Below are 17,668 nucleotides of genomic sequence, written 5' to 3'. Positions count from 1 at the left end.
CTTCTATGGAATATAACGATAAAATATTAATAATAAAGAAATAAAGTCTAATAAATAAAAGATAAAATAATAAAGTCTAAAATCAACCGCTATTTAAGGAAATACAATACTCAAAATATCAACACGAATTTAAATAATTCATCTACAGGAGTTGAAACCAAAAGACAGATTGAAGGCAATGTGAAATTGCCCAAACTCTTAATTCACAAATTTTCCGGAGACTATAACGATTGGATGAATTTTTGGAATTCATTCAAGGTCACTATTCATGACAATGTTACACTTTCGATGATAGAAAAATCTAATTATTTGAGAACTTATTTATGTGGAAACGCAGCATCAGCCATAGAAGGTCTCTCAATCTCAGAGGCTAATTATGACTCTGCTATAGACATTCTTAAAAATAGATTCGGTCAAAGTGACCTTATTATCAATACACACATTTCTAATCTCTTAAATTTAAATCCCGTTCAAAGTTCAAGTGAAGTGGCAAAATTGCGAAAACTTTATGATACAATTAACGTTCAAGTCAGAAGCCTTTTAGCATTCGGTGTGAAACCAGAAACATATTCCGACATGTTTATTCCAATTTTGATGAAAATTGTCCTGAACGATATAACTTTAGAATTTCATCGTACAAATACTGAAAATCTTTCAACCTATGATTTAAACAAATTTCTAGACTGTGTCCGATTAGAAATAGAATCGCGAGAAAAGATTAATTCCTTATCCTTTCCACGCAAGTCAAACCCGGAAATGAAAGGTATTAACAGATATCCACCGACGCCGAAACATAAACAAACTGTCACCACACATGAATTTATGGCAGCCGCGTCATCAAATCGAAACTGCATTTTTTGCTTTCAAAACCATGACTCAGAGTCCTGTTTATGCCTTACAGTTAATGAGAAGAGAGATATTTTGAAAAATCAAGCGCGTTGTTTTCTTTGTTTGGCCCTTAAACACAAAATCTCACAGTGCCGACAACGCCAAACTAAAGTTTGTAAAATTTGCAAAGGTAAATATTCAGAAGCCATATGTTTTAAATCCAGGTCGATAGTTAAAAAAATACCAAGTGATAAAAAAGATAGTATATCAATTTCGAAAAATGGTACACAAACTAAGGAACAGAAAGAAGAAATTGTTTCGGCCGTTTCACATAATGCAAATAATACAATTCTTTTACAGACTTGCACGATAAAAGTTAAAACCGCTAAGGAAAAGGTGTTTGCCAGACTTCTCTTGGATAGTGGAAGTATGAAAAGTTTTTGTGCTCGCGAGTTAGCGGACAGATTAAACCTCGAAGTCATAAGAAAAGAAAAATTGACTGTCTACGCTTTTGGGAATACTTCTCCCATCCAAAAAAATTATGACGTAGCTAAATTAACTTTAGAACATAGAAGTTCTCCCGATTCTAGAATAGAAGTTGAATTATTAGTAACTCATCATATATCAGGTGCAGATATTCCTCCTCCTAAATCAGAAGAAATTAAGCAAAACAGACAATTAAAAAATTTGCTGCTCGCAGATTTTCCCGATTGTAAAAATCCCATTGCGATTCTGATTGGTGCAGATTATTATTACAACATAGTAATGGGACACGTTAAATGCTTAAGCAAAACTCTTGTTGCAGTGGAAACTATTTTCGGCTGGTGCCTACATGGACGAAAAGGTGATGATGATGTCTCTTTAGCTTTCAATATAGTTGTAGGGGAAGATTTGATTTCCAAACAAATAACAAAATTTTGGGACTTGGAAAACTCAGGACTTATTGATAAGAGGAAAAACTTCGATTCAACTGAAAATGAAGTCGTCGAATATTTCGAATCAAATATAACATATTAAAATTCTCGCTATAAAGTTAGATTGCCTTGGAAACATGACACATCAAATCTAAATAATAATAGGGAAATCGCAGAACAAAGATTTAATCGACTTAGAAAACGATTTAAAAAGGATCCTAATCTATTTTCCGAATACAGGAACGTATTAAGAGATCAGTTAAATCAAAATATTATCGAACCAGTTTCAGAAATTTCAAATGAAGAGGATGTCGTGTTTTACTTGCCACATAGGGAAGTTATACGCGAGAATCGAGCTACAAGTAAATTACGTATTGTTTATGATGCATCATCGCATGCCCCAGGATCCATTTCTTTAAATGACTGTCTACATGTTGGGCCGAATTTATATCCTGAAATATTCGAAATATTGTTAAGATTTCGGTATAATCTAATAGCCTTCACCGCAGATATAAAACAAGCCTTTTTACAGATTCTCATACATGAAAAAGATCGAGACGCAACCAGGTTTCTGTTTTCCGAATTCCCTAATGATGAAACCTTTCTCGTGACATATATAGGTTCACTAGAGTTTTATTCGGAATAAATAGTAGTCCATTTCTATTAGTCGCTACCATTAAACATCATCTGAAAAATTATAATAAACTTTATCCTACAACGGTTAACTTTTTGAATGAGAACGTATATGTAGATGATGTGATTGGAAGCCAACCAACGATCAATGAAGCATTAACTACGAGTCTAGAATCGGTCCAAATATTTAAGGAAGCAAGCATGCAGCTTCACAAATGGCATAGTAACTCAATACAATTACATGAATTGTGGGTAAAACAGGGTATCGTTCCAGATGAAAATCCTGAAGATTTTAATAGAGAAAATTTCCCATTTAAAGTCTTAGGTATGGCATGGGATAATTCAAAATACTTACTGTATTTTGATGTTCGGAACTTATTGTCTTTCACATCTAAACCAATAGAAACAAAACGATTTCTTCTACAAGTGTTGGGTCGGATATTCGATCCGATTGGAATTTTAGGACCTTTCACTGTTAGAATAAAGTGCTTAATACAGAAGATTTGGTTGTCACAAATAGATTGGGATGAACCGTTACCTGAAGATTTGTCCTCTGAATGGAGAAAGTGGTGTGAAGAGCTACCTCAAATGGCTGAATTCTCCATCTTTTGTTACCTTTTCATGCACTCGAACATTAATGTCGAAAATCTCGAACTACATTGCTTTTCAGATGCAAGTGTCAAAGCCTATGGTACGGTCGCATATTTACGTTTCACGACAGAAAATAAAGAAACCAAAACGGCCTTTGTCTCTTCTAAAAATAGGGTAGCCTCACTAAAATCCCTTACTTTACCGAGGTTAGAATTAATGGGGGCATTGTTATCAGTTAATCAGTTAAGTTAGTCAGCAATATTCTGAAAGCACTGAAATTGAGAATTCCGTGCTATTTTTGGACAGACTCAACAATTACTTATTTTTGGATCCAGAAACAACCTGAAGCCTTCAAACCCTTTGTCAGGAATCGTGTCGAAGAAATACAAAAATTGAGTTCACCTCAAGATTGGCATTATTGCCCAGGTGTCGACAACCCTGCAGATCTCGTATCTCGGGGAACGAAGATTTCCAAGTTAATAAATGAGACCATTTGGACGCAAGGTCCCCAATGGCTTCAACACCCTCACGAACTTTGGTCAAGATTAGATATTAAAGAAACAATAGATGAAAACAAGCTGGAATACCGAAAGAGATCCGGTGATATACATCAACTTGAATGTACAATCGAAAAAAGTGCAAATGATCTTTTCGACATATCAAAATATAGCAAATTAGAGAAGGTGTTAAGAGTCACTGCTTGCACAACACGTTTCATTAGAAAATTAAGAAAAACTAGCGACATTCAAGGAACTCTCACAGCTGAAGAGTTACAAGAAGCAGAAATTTTCTGGATAAGATCAGAGCAAAAGAAGTTTTTTGCCGAAGAATATGAATCCCTCAAAGAAGGTAATTCGGTTGGAAAAAATTCTCCTTTGTATAATTTTCTTCCTTACATTGATGAAAAGGAAATCATGAGGTTGAGAGGAAGACTGGAATTTACTGACTTCTCACTAGATAATAAACATCCAATAATCTTACCTAAAAATTCTCGACTAACGATTCTGATTGTATGCAAAGAACATGAGAAGATAATGCATGGAGGAATTGCTGCGACTTTAGCTAAAGTCAGATCACGCTTCTGGATTCCTAAAGGACGACAGTTAGTCAAAAAAGCATTAAAAGGTTGTATAATTTGCCAAAAATATTTAGCTAAACCAGCAGATCAGATGACAGCACCCTTACCAAAGGATAGAATCCAAGAATCGCCTCCATTTGCAGTCTGTGGAATTGATTTCGCCGGACCAGTTTACGTAAAGAGTTCTAAAAACACTCGAAAATCCTATATTGTTTTGTTCGTTTGTGCAGTAACCCAAGCTGTACACTTAGAACTTGTATCAGATATGTCAATAGAATCCTTTTTACTTGCATTTCGCAGATTTTTGAGCAGAAGAGGAAACTGCGTAATCATCTACTCTGACAATGCCAAGACCTTTAAGAGGACAAAGAATGAGCTTGAGAATTTTTCAAAAGTTTTAAAAGATGACAAATTCAAGAATTTCATTGCCAAAGAAAGAATCCATTGGAAATTTATAATCGAACGAGCCCCATGGTGGGGAGGGTTTTATGAGAGACTTGTTAGATCTGTTAAAGAATGTTTAAGAAAAATCATAGGAAAAGCATTGTTGACTTTCGAAGAAATGTCTACACTACTTGTCGAAGTGGAGTCAGTTCTTAATTCACGACCTCTAAGTTACGTTTACAACGACAATGACGAGCCGCAACCGTTGACTCCAATGCACTTCTTAAACATTGGACAAACTGATTTGAAGTATCCTTTGACCTTTGCTAGAATCATCGGTGGCGAAACGACAAGAGAAACGCTGTTAAAAAGAAAGCGTTATCAAGAATTGCTGTTAAAACAGTTGTGGTGGAAATGGAAGCAACAATATTTATTAGATCTTAGAACTGCCCATTTCTCTAAGAATCCGCAACTTCAACTAGAATTAAAAGTAGGAGATGTTGTTTTAGTTGAAGGAGATAATAAAAACAAACTGTTATGGAAACTTGGTAGAATCATAAAAATTATTCCTGGACGTGATGGTAAAGTCCGATCATTCGAATTAAAAACTGGTAATGAGATTTTAAAACGTACTGTTCAACATCTGTATCCTCTTGAACTTTAGATATTTTGAACTTTAACGATTTAGTTATGTTTTTTCTTTTTTCTTTTCTTTTTTTTGTCTATTAATGATTAAATTGAATATCGTTAGTTACGTTTGTTCAGTTAAGTGGAAAATATTTTAAAATTTAGTTCATTTCTTAGTTATAACATTTATTATTTGATACCTGTATTGGAATTGAAGTGTTTGACTAATTAGTATTTTTTAATATTTTTATAGAATAGTGATTTATGTACTTGATTGTATGTATAGCTGAGTTAGATGAACTCTTGTCAGAGTTCAGGTGGGGAGTGTGTTAAGGAATATTCTTTGATATCGCCAAGAGATGGCGTTAGGAGTCCATCTATTGGCTTACTTAACCTTCCCCCTTCTGAACACGTGACTTGAAAAAATATTCTTCTTCTTGAAGGTAGAATTTCGATGCACTACGCAATAGAATTCGATTGAGATTTTAGCTGGAACTATTCAGTTCTTGCCTTTTGAGCCTTAAATATTCGATTCAGGCATTTTAGTCTACATTGTATATATGTAAATATTAAGCTTAATTAAAATTTATGGAAAACCCTCCAGGCCATGCATCTCGTCTTTTGGATTATAAGTGATTCGACTTTGATCTAGAACTTTCGTTACAGAGGTTGCTGTGAGTTACTGGAGTTTCAATTAAGCAGAGATTCTTCTGAGTTTGTTTGGTAAGCCGCTACCGAAGTCGAAGTTTCCAATGTGGTCTTCGCCGTTCCTCAACCAACTTGATGTTTGAAAGCTAATAAAGAAGTTTCACTCAACATTATTACTCTGAGGTTTCTTGGGTTCTACACTGAGGGAATATCAAGTCAATTACATTCCACTATTTTTAAACGACGGAACGTACACATTGGAAACAAGTAGGACATTGCATAATTCACTTGATGAGCAATTATTGTTTCAGCAGATAGAAGGAGAATTCAATACGTATGTTTTATGTTTACCAAAATAACCTTACTTTTAATTAAAAAAATGCTTATTTCAGATGCACCAGATCTGGCATGAAGGAAATTTTTAGCGTACTGTAGAAACAATTCAAACAAATTTTTATATTCTGAAAAGCCACCTTAAGATTAAAAAAAAATATTTGTATTTTTCTTTATTTTTCTTGATTCCTTTAACTGTCTATATTTCTTTTTAATATATCAGTGAACTTCACCTCATCCTTCAAAAGTATAGAATTTTGTATAATTGATGCATTCAACCAAGGCTGGGACGAGGGTGAGGCACTTGCCCCGGGTGAACAAATAGAAGAGGCGTCAAATTACCTATTCGATCGAAAATTCAGAAATTTATTTTTAAAACTTATGATTTTTAACTTTTAATTTCGGAATACATCAGTGAATATTAAAAGAATTTTATGTTATAAACAAACCAGCTAAAAAAAGATAAAGAAAAACTAATAGCATTAATTTATTCTCAAAAGACATGAGCTTTCACAGTAGTGCATATAATATTTTCTAACATTAAAATTTGTTATTGAAAGTAGCTTTAAGGAATTAATTACACTTTCTGTAACGAATTTTATAGACTAAACATTCATAGCAAATTTTATACTGCCGACATTAGTAGCTCTTTGCTGTTTCTCATTAGTTTGACTTCAGCTCTTTACTTACTCATACGGCGACATAACTGCTGAGTTTTGCAATTTCATAAACACCTTCTGGAATAGCATCCGATGAATAAGAAAGGTGATTGAAAATGAAATGTACCATATGATTAGTTATTGCACTTTTTTTTCCTTATATATATATATATATAAAATTTTCCAATAAACCCGGCGCAACCTAAGCCTTCCTTGAATAGAAGCACGAGGAAGTTCAGTTGAGGAAGTATATAATATGTAAACCATAAAAAACTGCTAGTGAAAACGGACAATGGTTCACACCAGAAACTAGTAGTAACATCAACTCAAGCTGTCAATAGAGTGGCAGTTTGAATGAATGACAACATCCCGTGGTATTTTAAGGCCATCCTGAAAAAGAGAAAGCCAATGGCTTCAGACATCTTGATATCTGTGGCTTACGAAACATTAACCACAGATGAGGAAAAAAATGTCTAGAATAGCTGAATCTTCCACTTGTAAAAGTAATCGAAGAATGGGAGTATATCACAGTAAAAGAAATAGAAAACTGTGAGATATTTTATGTAAATTGTGTATGTTAAAATTTTCTACAATGAATAAATTAATAAATTCCTAGCGTTTCTAACATTAGTTATGTTTAGTCTCAAAAATTTTATGACGTTTTTTAATTTCGGACTGAGCTTACGAGCAGATCAAACCTAACTACATGCTTTTTACAAAAGGTTTTAAGTGAATTTATGAATCTCGAACTATTAATTATTCACGAAAGTGTTCGAAATATTTACAGTTTCATATTTGCATGTGAATTTAATATTTTAATGCATTTACAGTTTTCAAAGAGAATTTAATATCGTGATGCAGTGTTATGTATTTTGTTACGCGCCTTAATGATGTTGTATTTAAATGTACAAGATAATCCGAATGTAGTTATTTTATTTATTAGGGCTTTTTATGAATAATTTTTCATGCACGTGTATATGAATTAAATTAGAAAAATGCACTTAATCTCATGAGGCTTTGAGCGCTGTCGTATAATTGATTTCGCCTTCAATATTTAGTAGTCCAGATGGCGATATCACCCCTAAAACAAATGTGAGTATACTACATAATGTCTGGTAATGGTGAAGAATTAAATGATATAGTTGAAGCTGTTTTTTCTCTTCTAAAAATTTATGATTTTCTAAATATATTATTTATAGTTATAATTACCGTATTTGACGGCGTATTAGACGCACAGGCCTATAAGACACACCCCCTTTTTTATAAACATTTTTGAAGGATAAAACTTTATTACTTATCATTATAATGGATTTGCAGTATTTTAAATACAGTGTAATACAAGTACAAAGTAATACACTTTCCGAAAATAGCTAATCTGTCTTGGAAAAAACACTTTTAATCTTCTTCGACAAAACCCAGACGTTCATCTCCAGAGCTAAATGAACCCAGAAACTCATCTCCAGAGCAAAATGACGAGTCACATGAAACCTTTTCTAAATCAGCATTTCAGTCCTCAAACAACAAGTTGTCCTCTGTATCATAAAGTGCATTACTAATAACGCCGGCAAAAACGGTAAATCAACTAAATCTTTCAGGCTTCTAAAATCGAATTTGTGATAAGCTATTAGTCTTTTGCCGCTGGGCGGTTTCTTGGCTAGAACTTTCCATGACAAAATACTTAAATTTTTATAGCTACTTCTTCTTCAGACATTATTTCGTCAACTTAAGGAGATATGGTAATGTTATCCTTTTAAGCGACTCTATAAAATGTATTTTCATTTCCAGAACTTTTACAATATCACGAACACAACAAGTTTCAGCCTAATGATTCGCTTCCTACACTGCTGGCCATTAAAATTGCAGTACCAGGAAGGAATGATCTGACGAACGTCAAAATCACTTGAAAGGAAGAAGAGGTTGGGATATACAAATGATTAGTATTTCAGCGCATTTAGACAACGCAGGAGGGAGAATCGGAATTTGAAATACCGCATAAAAGAAAAGATGTGTAGTGGATTTCTTACTCGGAAAGCGCTTTGTAAGGTCGAAGTTTGCTGATAATATTGTGCTATGCGTTGAATAAGAAGAAGAAATGCTTACCAGAATGTCTCGGAACGCGATAGATGGAGGATCGTTGCTTATCTAGAGTGAAGATTATCGTTCCCTGATATCACCTGTCTCACTGGTCGACATCCAACCACTGTCATGCGAATACAGAATCAATAGGTCATACTGAACGGCATGCAGGATCTCAAGGCCCTCCTAGGATCTCAACGCTCCACAAATGCAGGCAATGCAGGATCTCAACGCTCCACAAAATGTCTGTCCTCTTTGACTAACGCCAGAGAGGACACACATTTTGTGAGGTTAGCCCTGCGAAAACGGACAGCCACATTACGGACCATTAGTCAGGAAATGGGCGTGTTTGCTGCAGGCACAGTATCCGCACAGTAGTTTGTACGGTGCTTCGACCTCAGCAGCAGCGTGGACTATCAGCACGGCGACCAATACTTGGCTTCCCTTGACAATGCAACATAGAGAGAGACAGCACTCTGGTGCGCCGAACTGGATACAGGAGTGGCACAATGTCGTCTTTTCAGACGATTCCCTGTTCTACGTGCAGTATTCTGATGGCCGTATACGGCTCTGAAGGCTCCGAGGAGACTGCACGTCGCTTGTGTGCACTCGATATCGGCATAGGGACCCTCCACCTGGTGTGATGGTTTGGGCAGCCATTGTGTACACGAGACGCACATCTCTAGTTTAGATCGACGGTAATTTGAACGCAGATCGGTACATTTCTGAAATCTTACGTACAGTGGTTATGACCTATCTTCGACGACTGCTAAACGCCATCTTCCAACAAGATAATGCAAGCCACACGTTGCACGTCATATTCTGAACTTCCTCGATACACAGGGTATTCGATTGCAGCCCTGACCTGCACAGTCTTCAGATCTGTCACCCATTGAAAACATCTGGTCATGGGTTGCTGACAGACTGGCCCACTATCCCTGTCCAGCTAATACGTTTGATGAAATATAGCAAAGACTTGAAGCAGCCCGCTTCTGTCATGAGTTGCCCGCTTTTGTCATCGAAGCCCAATTCAACTCCCTGCCTAACCGGGTAAGGGCCGTTTTCCCTACCAGGAGTGGTAGCTATTACTACTGATTTCGCTGCCCTCTAAAACCCAAAACTGCTTACAAATTTAATTATTTTGTCCTCATGCTATACTGTTTGCGTACAATAAATATCTTTTTTTTTATTTGCTTTCCTTCACGGTGTTTTAAATTTTAATGGCCACCAGTGTATATAACAGAAATTATCTATACTTGAATATTCTCTCCCCCGGAATCGAACGTAGTTCTTGTCTCTACAGAATCCTTATATTCATTGGAAAGCTATTTTAGAAAAGTTCTTGGGAATTTTAAAATAAATACCATTCACATTTTAGCATTATTTAAAAATTAAATTTAAAAACTGTAAAGCAACTGAACATATTCTGCCTTTTACAGTTAACAAGGTAGCTTCGCAATCCAAGAAAGCATCTTATTTCTTTGAAAGCATGAATTATCTTGAGATTTTACGTGATTCATAAACATGTATGTATTTTTATAAATAAAGAAGTAAAAAGTTTTCAGACAATAAGAGATAAATGCAATTTTGAAGATAATACATCTGGCATTGCCTTGCAATGAAGAAAACAATATTGCGTGCTTTTTCAGAACTGTTTTATTTGAACAAGCTCATGCTTTTTATTGGCAGAGAAAATATCTATCTGATTCAGGTAAATCTTAGTTTCTACGCGCAACTCGGATGTTTTCTGGACATTGTGAATTTGAAAACTTTTTTTGATCGGCTTAGTATCTCGCAAAAAATAGATAGATAAATAGAAATAAAAAAGATAATAATAAATAAGTAATTAAAAATAAAAGTCATACGTAAATAAAATTTAAAAAATGTAGAGTCATTAAAGTTCATCGATGCAGGACACGTTAAAAATGTGCAGTGACCTCTCGGCTGCTCGATATGCGGTAAGGACAGACAGAACTCCTTATATATAACCTCTTTTAAAGAACTACTGGGATGATGGAAAATCCTCGCAATGACAAATTATGACTTTTAGTTCGGGCGTCTCTAGTATAGACCTTTCCTAGAATTTACCGAAGACAGGAAACGGAAGATATCCGCAATGTCTTTGCCGAGATTCGAAAACAGGACCACCGAATTGTAAGCCGGACATGTCATCCAATTGCACCATGAAGGTAAGCCGTAAAGAGGGAGAAAATATATTATAATGTTTCAAATGTTCAGAACTTAAAGCAGATAACCAGAATAACACTTAGTGCCTTGCAGTTATCAATATGTAAAAACTGTTATTAGTATATAATATTCAACCTTGTTACTCTGGAGTCTTCCCCGCCGTGATGGTATGTAATTCCGTTTGGTTCATGTCCGTGGTCGGAAGCCATCATAGCGGTGCACTCACTCACTCACCTTATGAAATGAATACACAAATAAAATAAAAAATCCTTGTGTTGTTTTGGGTAATTTATGAACTATGTGAGAAGCTTTTACCATCTTGTCTTCGATAAATGAATTTGATGCTGCAGACCATGACCACATAGTCCACTGTAGTCTACTGTTCACTGTAGTCTACATATTAACGGTAGTTATGTCAACGATGATGTAATATTCTGTGTGTGTATCTTTCTTTGTGAGCAGCTGTCATGACAGCAAGTTGACTAATATGTGTAAGTACGTATTACGTAAACGTAAGTGAGTATGCAAGTGTGAAGTATGTATTATTCGAAAAGGGCAGAAAGTGCTTTTAATTAATTCAGTCACACAAAAAGATTATGTGATTGTGTTTTATTTTTCTGCACACGATGAATGGTTATCATTCACAGCCCTTGAAATGTCAATTTTCAGAACTGTGGAATGGCAGATGTGGATGTATCCCATGGCCTGTAAGGTGTCTTGATCTCACTAATTAAACTTCTTACTCTGGGATTTTGTCAAAAATTAGATTTATAATGAAAGAACTGATAGCCTTGACCATTTTAAAGAGAGACAAATATAAACAAATGCAAGTTTTAAACCAGATATAACTATCAGTGTATCAGCTGAAACTAAATATCGCTCTGTCGTTTACCGTGCTTTTACGGGGGCACATATTGACACTTACAGATTTCACTCATGATCATTTTGAGAGAGTCAATTAAAAAAAAGCGCTTGCTTTCTTTTTGCAATATACATACTTCAAAAATCCGATCATTTTCAGAGACTGTGCATAGTGTAAAGGGAATGTTATACGAGTAAAATATTAGAATACCAAGACAGTGCCAATCCTTTTAATTTTATTAAAGCGTGGTAATGAATATTGATGTTCCATGGTATCCCTTTATTAATGATGTTTAGTTTTTGCTTTTTTTCAAATTAAAAGTTCAGTTCATTTGCTTAGCTTCCAATGAAATTATATTTCCTTTTCAAAATTTAATGAAATGCATCCAACTTTGATTCAGTTAAATACAGATTATTAATACTTCAAACCTTACCGATTAGTTAAACCTACTAGATGTATATATATGTGGTTTGGTAACATGTTCTGTATTTTTAGCAAAATAATTGTGTGTCTGTGCGTTTTTTTTCTTGATTTTCTAATTAAAATGGATTATGCTTGCGTTTGAATACATGTATTTAATAACTGTTCACATTCCGTTTAAAAACTAATGAACCAAAGTGAGAATAAATTAAGGTGCAATAAAACTGGGAATTATTTTCACATTAACTACACACGATTCATTTTATCTTTCATGACGAAAAAGATGAAAGCTCAGACATTCATTCTTAAGGCATTTGTAATATTCCTTGTGAGCCAATCTAGCGTATGTAGGACGAACCTCCAGATCTTGAAATTTAGGGTGAAAGGACAAGGCATGTCAAACAAAAGGAAATAAAAAGTCTTCAGTTGTTTTTATTATTGGAATAAAAATCACAATTTTTTACTTTCGGAATACAAAAATCTTTCCTCGCAATAATTCATTTAATTAATGCTAACACATCTAGCCACCAAAGGTATAGTTATCTCCACCTCTCTCTTTTCGGTTACATTTGTGAGTTGACTGTAAGAGACATTAATTTTGTTTAAGAAAAATACAGAAATATTCTTGTAATTTTCATATCTTTTGTTTTTAATTTCACATATTTAAAAAACTATTTTCATTATTTTGATAGTAAGCTCTTCTTTGAAGTGATAGACCGTAATCTGAAATTTACCCTTTGCAAAGTCTTTTACTTCCTTGTACGAAGTAAAAAGGAAGTATTGTAATCGCGAAAAGTTTCAGACAGCATATTTCAACGAAAATATCCAATTGACAGCTATCGAATGCAATTTAACGACGTTTTTGCGTGGCATCTGTACGTAAGGACAGAATAAAAGACTCTTTTCCTCCAAAAAAATTATAAAACTGCTTTAAAATGAATTCTGAAGAGAATTTTTCGTGGAGTCTGTGCGAACGTATGTACGTACGTACGTATCTCGCATAACTCAAAAACGAGTAGCCTCAGAACGTTGAAATATTGTATATAGGACTGCTATAACATGTAGACGTTTGGTTGCAGTCGGCCGCATCAAACGTATATAAATATATTTATATATATATCCCCTCTGTTACTCGGCTCAGTGATCTCTTTCTTTACTCTTCTATGTTTGTAAATTGTACATTTTTTGCTTTAAAAATGATTGAATTATGTTGTTCTTATCTTCCGGTTAAGGTTTTTATGACTTTCGTAAATCTGGAAGCAATATTTGTACAATTATCAACAATTTAAAAGTTATTTAAGTGCGGTTAAGTTTTAAATAACATGGCGGACATATTTGTTTACATTTGAAACAGCAGAATAGTAGATTTGCTGCCAATCTAGATATACTAAGCTTCGCAACAACAAAGATAACGCCTTCATTTATTATTGCGAATTAAATCATGCTTAATCCTTTCTGGAATTTTTTAGAGGAAATAAGTGTTTCAGATTTACTTCCTAATTTTTAATACATATATTTTGAGTTTTTATGTATTTTTGTCTTGTTGCAAAGGGAAAACTGAATTATTTGAATGAGAAATACGTCTGTGAGAAACTATTTCTTTTTTGTTTTGTTTCCTTAATTACTTTTATACATCCTTCTAGCTTTATTATAGTATTTGAATAGAGCATGTGGCAACGATAAGATAATTCTTCAAATGATATAAATTTGGCGCATTCTGAGTTATAATATGAACGAAATATTAAGTGAACCTAGCGCCAGAGTGTCGCTATGATAAACAAATGTAGTGAATTTTAAAGAAAGCATTTATTCTATTGCGGTTTATGCGCTGTCGAAGAAGTAGATTTAATTCAATCCAATACGTTTAAATGAAATGCAAGAAAAAATGCGTATAATTTATTATCCAACGGTGTGCTTCTCTAAGCCCGGGAGCCAGCCGTTTCGGAGGAGATAATGTTACATCACCCCATATATATATATGCGGCTTAAGTGTATGTTTGTCGCCGATAGTTTATTGTTTGCTTGCGTAACTGTACTAGCCAATGGGGTGAAGATGCCACGGCACAGGGCTGCCGTTTCAATTGAGACGTAGACAATTTCCTGTTAAAACGTGCCTTTGCTGTGACTATCCATAAGTCTCAGGGATAAACGCTTAAGTGGGTTGGCATTTTTTTACCTGAGCCTGCATTTGGACACGGTCAACTTTATGTTGCCTGTTCAAGAGTTCGTGAAAGAACGGACGTAAAATTAAAAATAATGGATGGTCCTCTGCAAGGCGAGCTTAAAAATGATGAAAATATCTACACGAGAAATGTTGCGTACAAAGAAATCTTTGACACGTGAATTAACATTTCATTATTTAAATCACCTTTATTTATTGAGCTAGCGGTGGCTCTTAAGAAATGTACAGCCAGCGGTTTTCATCAGTGCACTCTTCTGAAAGCAAGTAGGAAATTAGAAAGGAGAAAGCCCGTGGGGCAGTAAGCAAAGGGGCGTCTTCGCTGCCTTCCCTGGGTGATTCGGTTTAAATTAGCAGACACCTTTGCACAAATCATTTTAATTACAATTTATAATATCTAGAACAGCGGTCATTTCGTATGACGGCCGGGCTTTCTAATATGATAATAAATGCACAAAAGGAGAAAAATAATTTATCATATTTTTAATAGAAATAATAGATGAAATAATTCCATTTATAGAATATCTATATCGTGAATAATAAAAGCGCAGAGCGCTTAAATAACGAATTCTATTGATTAATTATTTTGTCAAATTTATAAGCCATTACACTGGAGAACTGTTTGCAACACAATTTCTGTTGAGTTCGATTTTTGAGTTGTTTTAGAGTTAAATAGGCATGCTGATTTCAAAACTGTAGTTAGTTTTCGTCTACCGCACGCCAAGTTATTTCTATACACCTCATGTGAATGTGACGACTTCCCGTGGCATCGAGCGTTTAACTTAGGAAATATTACTGGTATCCTACTGGCTGACACAAACCGTCCGATCGGCGCTGGGTGAATGATCGAGTAGGAGACCAGAGACAGGTGTATAATTGTCTAAGCTAGTTCAGTTACGGCTGAGATACTGTAGTGAGACGTTGTGTATCACTCTGATATAGTGAAGCTCATTCCGACATGGAGTCCGAGTTCTTGTTCCTATACAAGATTAGCAGCGTTTAGTTTTCATTTATACATGACCTGAAATCTTTCCTTTCCTTTCTGTTAGTTTGCGTGTACTAGTAGTGATTCTCTGCCTCAGCTAGTTCGCATCGTAAGTGCTTAAACAGCCCCGATTCATTTTGTTATATATGTGGCAGTTTAACTATTCCCAGTCAAAGGACAAACATCAGTATATTTCTCTAGCAAGCTGCTTTTGCCTATTTTAATATGAAAACTGGTGATCAAGATAAATCATGGGCCTCTCACAAAGTGTGCAAGCAGTATGTCAATAGTTTACGGATGTGGGTGAACAGAACACGTTCTAAAGTTCCATTTGTTATATCTATGATTTGGCTATAGTTCAAAGATCATTCAAGTGATTGTTACTTTTGTGTAGTGAAAACTTCAGGAGATAACAAGAAAAACAAACGTAAAATAGAATATCCTAGTTTACCATCAGGGGCTATAGCTCAGTGCCTCACCCACCTGAATACACAGTGCCAGTTTCCAATGAATAACTCACTTTGGAAATACAGGAATACGTTTCTGGTGACTATTGAATTAACCCCAATGACAAAAATTTTGAAACTGAAGGATGATTCCATTCGTAAGGAATTTGACCAGCATAACTTGAATAACTTGGTTTGAGATTTGGGACTATCAAAAAAAGGCTTAAGAACTGTTAGCATCAAGACTGCACTCGAAAACCTCGCTTGAAAAAGGAGTTAAGTTATCATACTTTTGGTCAAGAGAAAGTGCGTTTTGGAATACTTTCGAAGCTCTGATGAATTTACGTTTTGCCATAAAGTACATGATTTAATGGAAGAGTTACGAATTTCAACGCAATACAGCTGCGATTGCTCATCGATAGCTCAAAGCGAAGCTTGAAGTGTATCCTCCTCCACAATGGAAATTTATTTGATGCAGTCCAATAGGTCATTCAGTTTTCGTGAAGAATATGAAGACATAAAGAGAGTCATTGATTTCTTGCAAAATCACATGCACAAATGAATCAGCTGTGTTGACCGTAAATGGTCTGCTTCCTCCTTGGCCAACAACGCAGATTCAACGCATTCCTGATTTTGTGCATGTGGGACAGCAGAGCTCGTGAGAAGAATAGGGTGCAGCCGAATTGGCAGCCAAGATCTGATTTGAAACGTTGATTCAAACATTCTATATCAGCCACTTGTCGATAAAAGAAACATTATAATTTTACCTCTGCTTCTAAAACAGGGTCGCATGAAGCAATTTGTTTAAAGTTTTGCCAATTAAAGGAACCTGTTTCAAGTATGTCATTGCGGGATTTCCTAACCTGTCGCCTGAAAAGTAAAAGTGTTTGATGGTCTTTAAAGATGAACATTTTATCGGAACAATGATAGAACTTCAAAATGCTAAAGAATGCTTAATTGGCATTCAAAAACTTTGTCAACGTCTTTTTTCGAAATATACGAAAACAGAATGGTAGTGAAAATTGCTTCAGAATGCTTCAGAGAGCTTTAAATGCTTGATTGACCATTAACATCGAAGTGCATTTTTTACATAGCCATCTTGATAACTTCTAAAAACATTTAATTTTGATGCAATCACTGATGAGCAAAGTGAGCGATTTCACCAAGATTTGAAGGTTTTGGAGGATATGGAATGTACATATGATAGCTGATTATTGCTGGAGCATCAAGCGAAAGAAAAACAGATTAAACATTCCAGGAAAATCCATAAACGAATATTTTTATCTCAATATGTATATTTATCATTCGGTTAAAAGAACTTTACTATTTGTATGAACAAAATTTATTTTGCAGTAACTAAATATAACCTTTGTATTAATAAAATTATTCTCTGTGAACAGTATATTTGGTAAGTTTTTCCTTTATTTCCCTTTATATGCATATTTTGTATATCTTTTGAGACAAACAGTGGATATTCTGCAGCTGAAAACGTTGAGGTGGTACACAAAAACGGAGGTTATTTTTCAACTCAAAGGTCATTTAAAAAAATTAGTCAAAACAAGCGACGGACCCAAGACAACGAAACTGCTGTTCTCCCAGTGTTATCCTTTTAATTTATCATACTTTTAATATTCGCAAAATAAAATTACAGATTAATTCTGTAAATGGAATTATTTAATCTATTAATCGTATTAATCAACTGTATGATAAATTATTTTTTTTTCTTTCAATACATTTATTATCATATACATTTTAAACAGAAGCTTATCGTATAGAACCTTTTTTAAAATTGTATTTTATTATTTTAAATCTAATTAC

This window comes from Stegodyphus dumicola, chromosome 4, assembly GCF_044657685.1.
Source record: "Stegodyphus dumicola isolate Sdum_Otavi_A_Nest chromosome 4, ASM4465768v1".
NCBI classification, from domain to species: Eukaryota; Metazoa; Arthropoda; class Arachnida; order Araneae; family Eresidae; genus Stegodyphus; species Stegodyphus dumicola.
The sequence above is the reverse complement of the archived record's forward strand: the minus strand, read 5'-3'. Positions refer to the sequence as shown.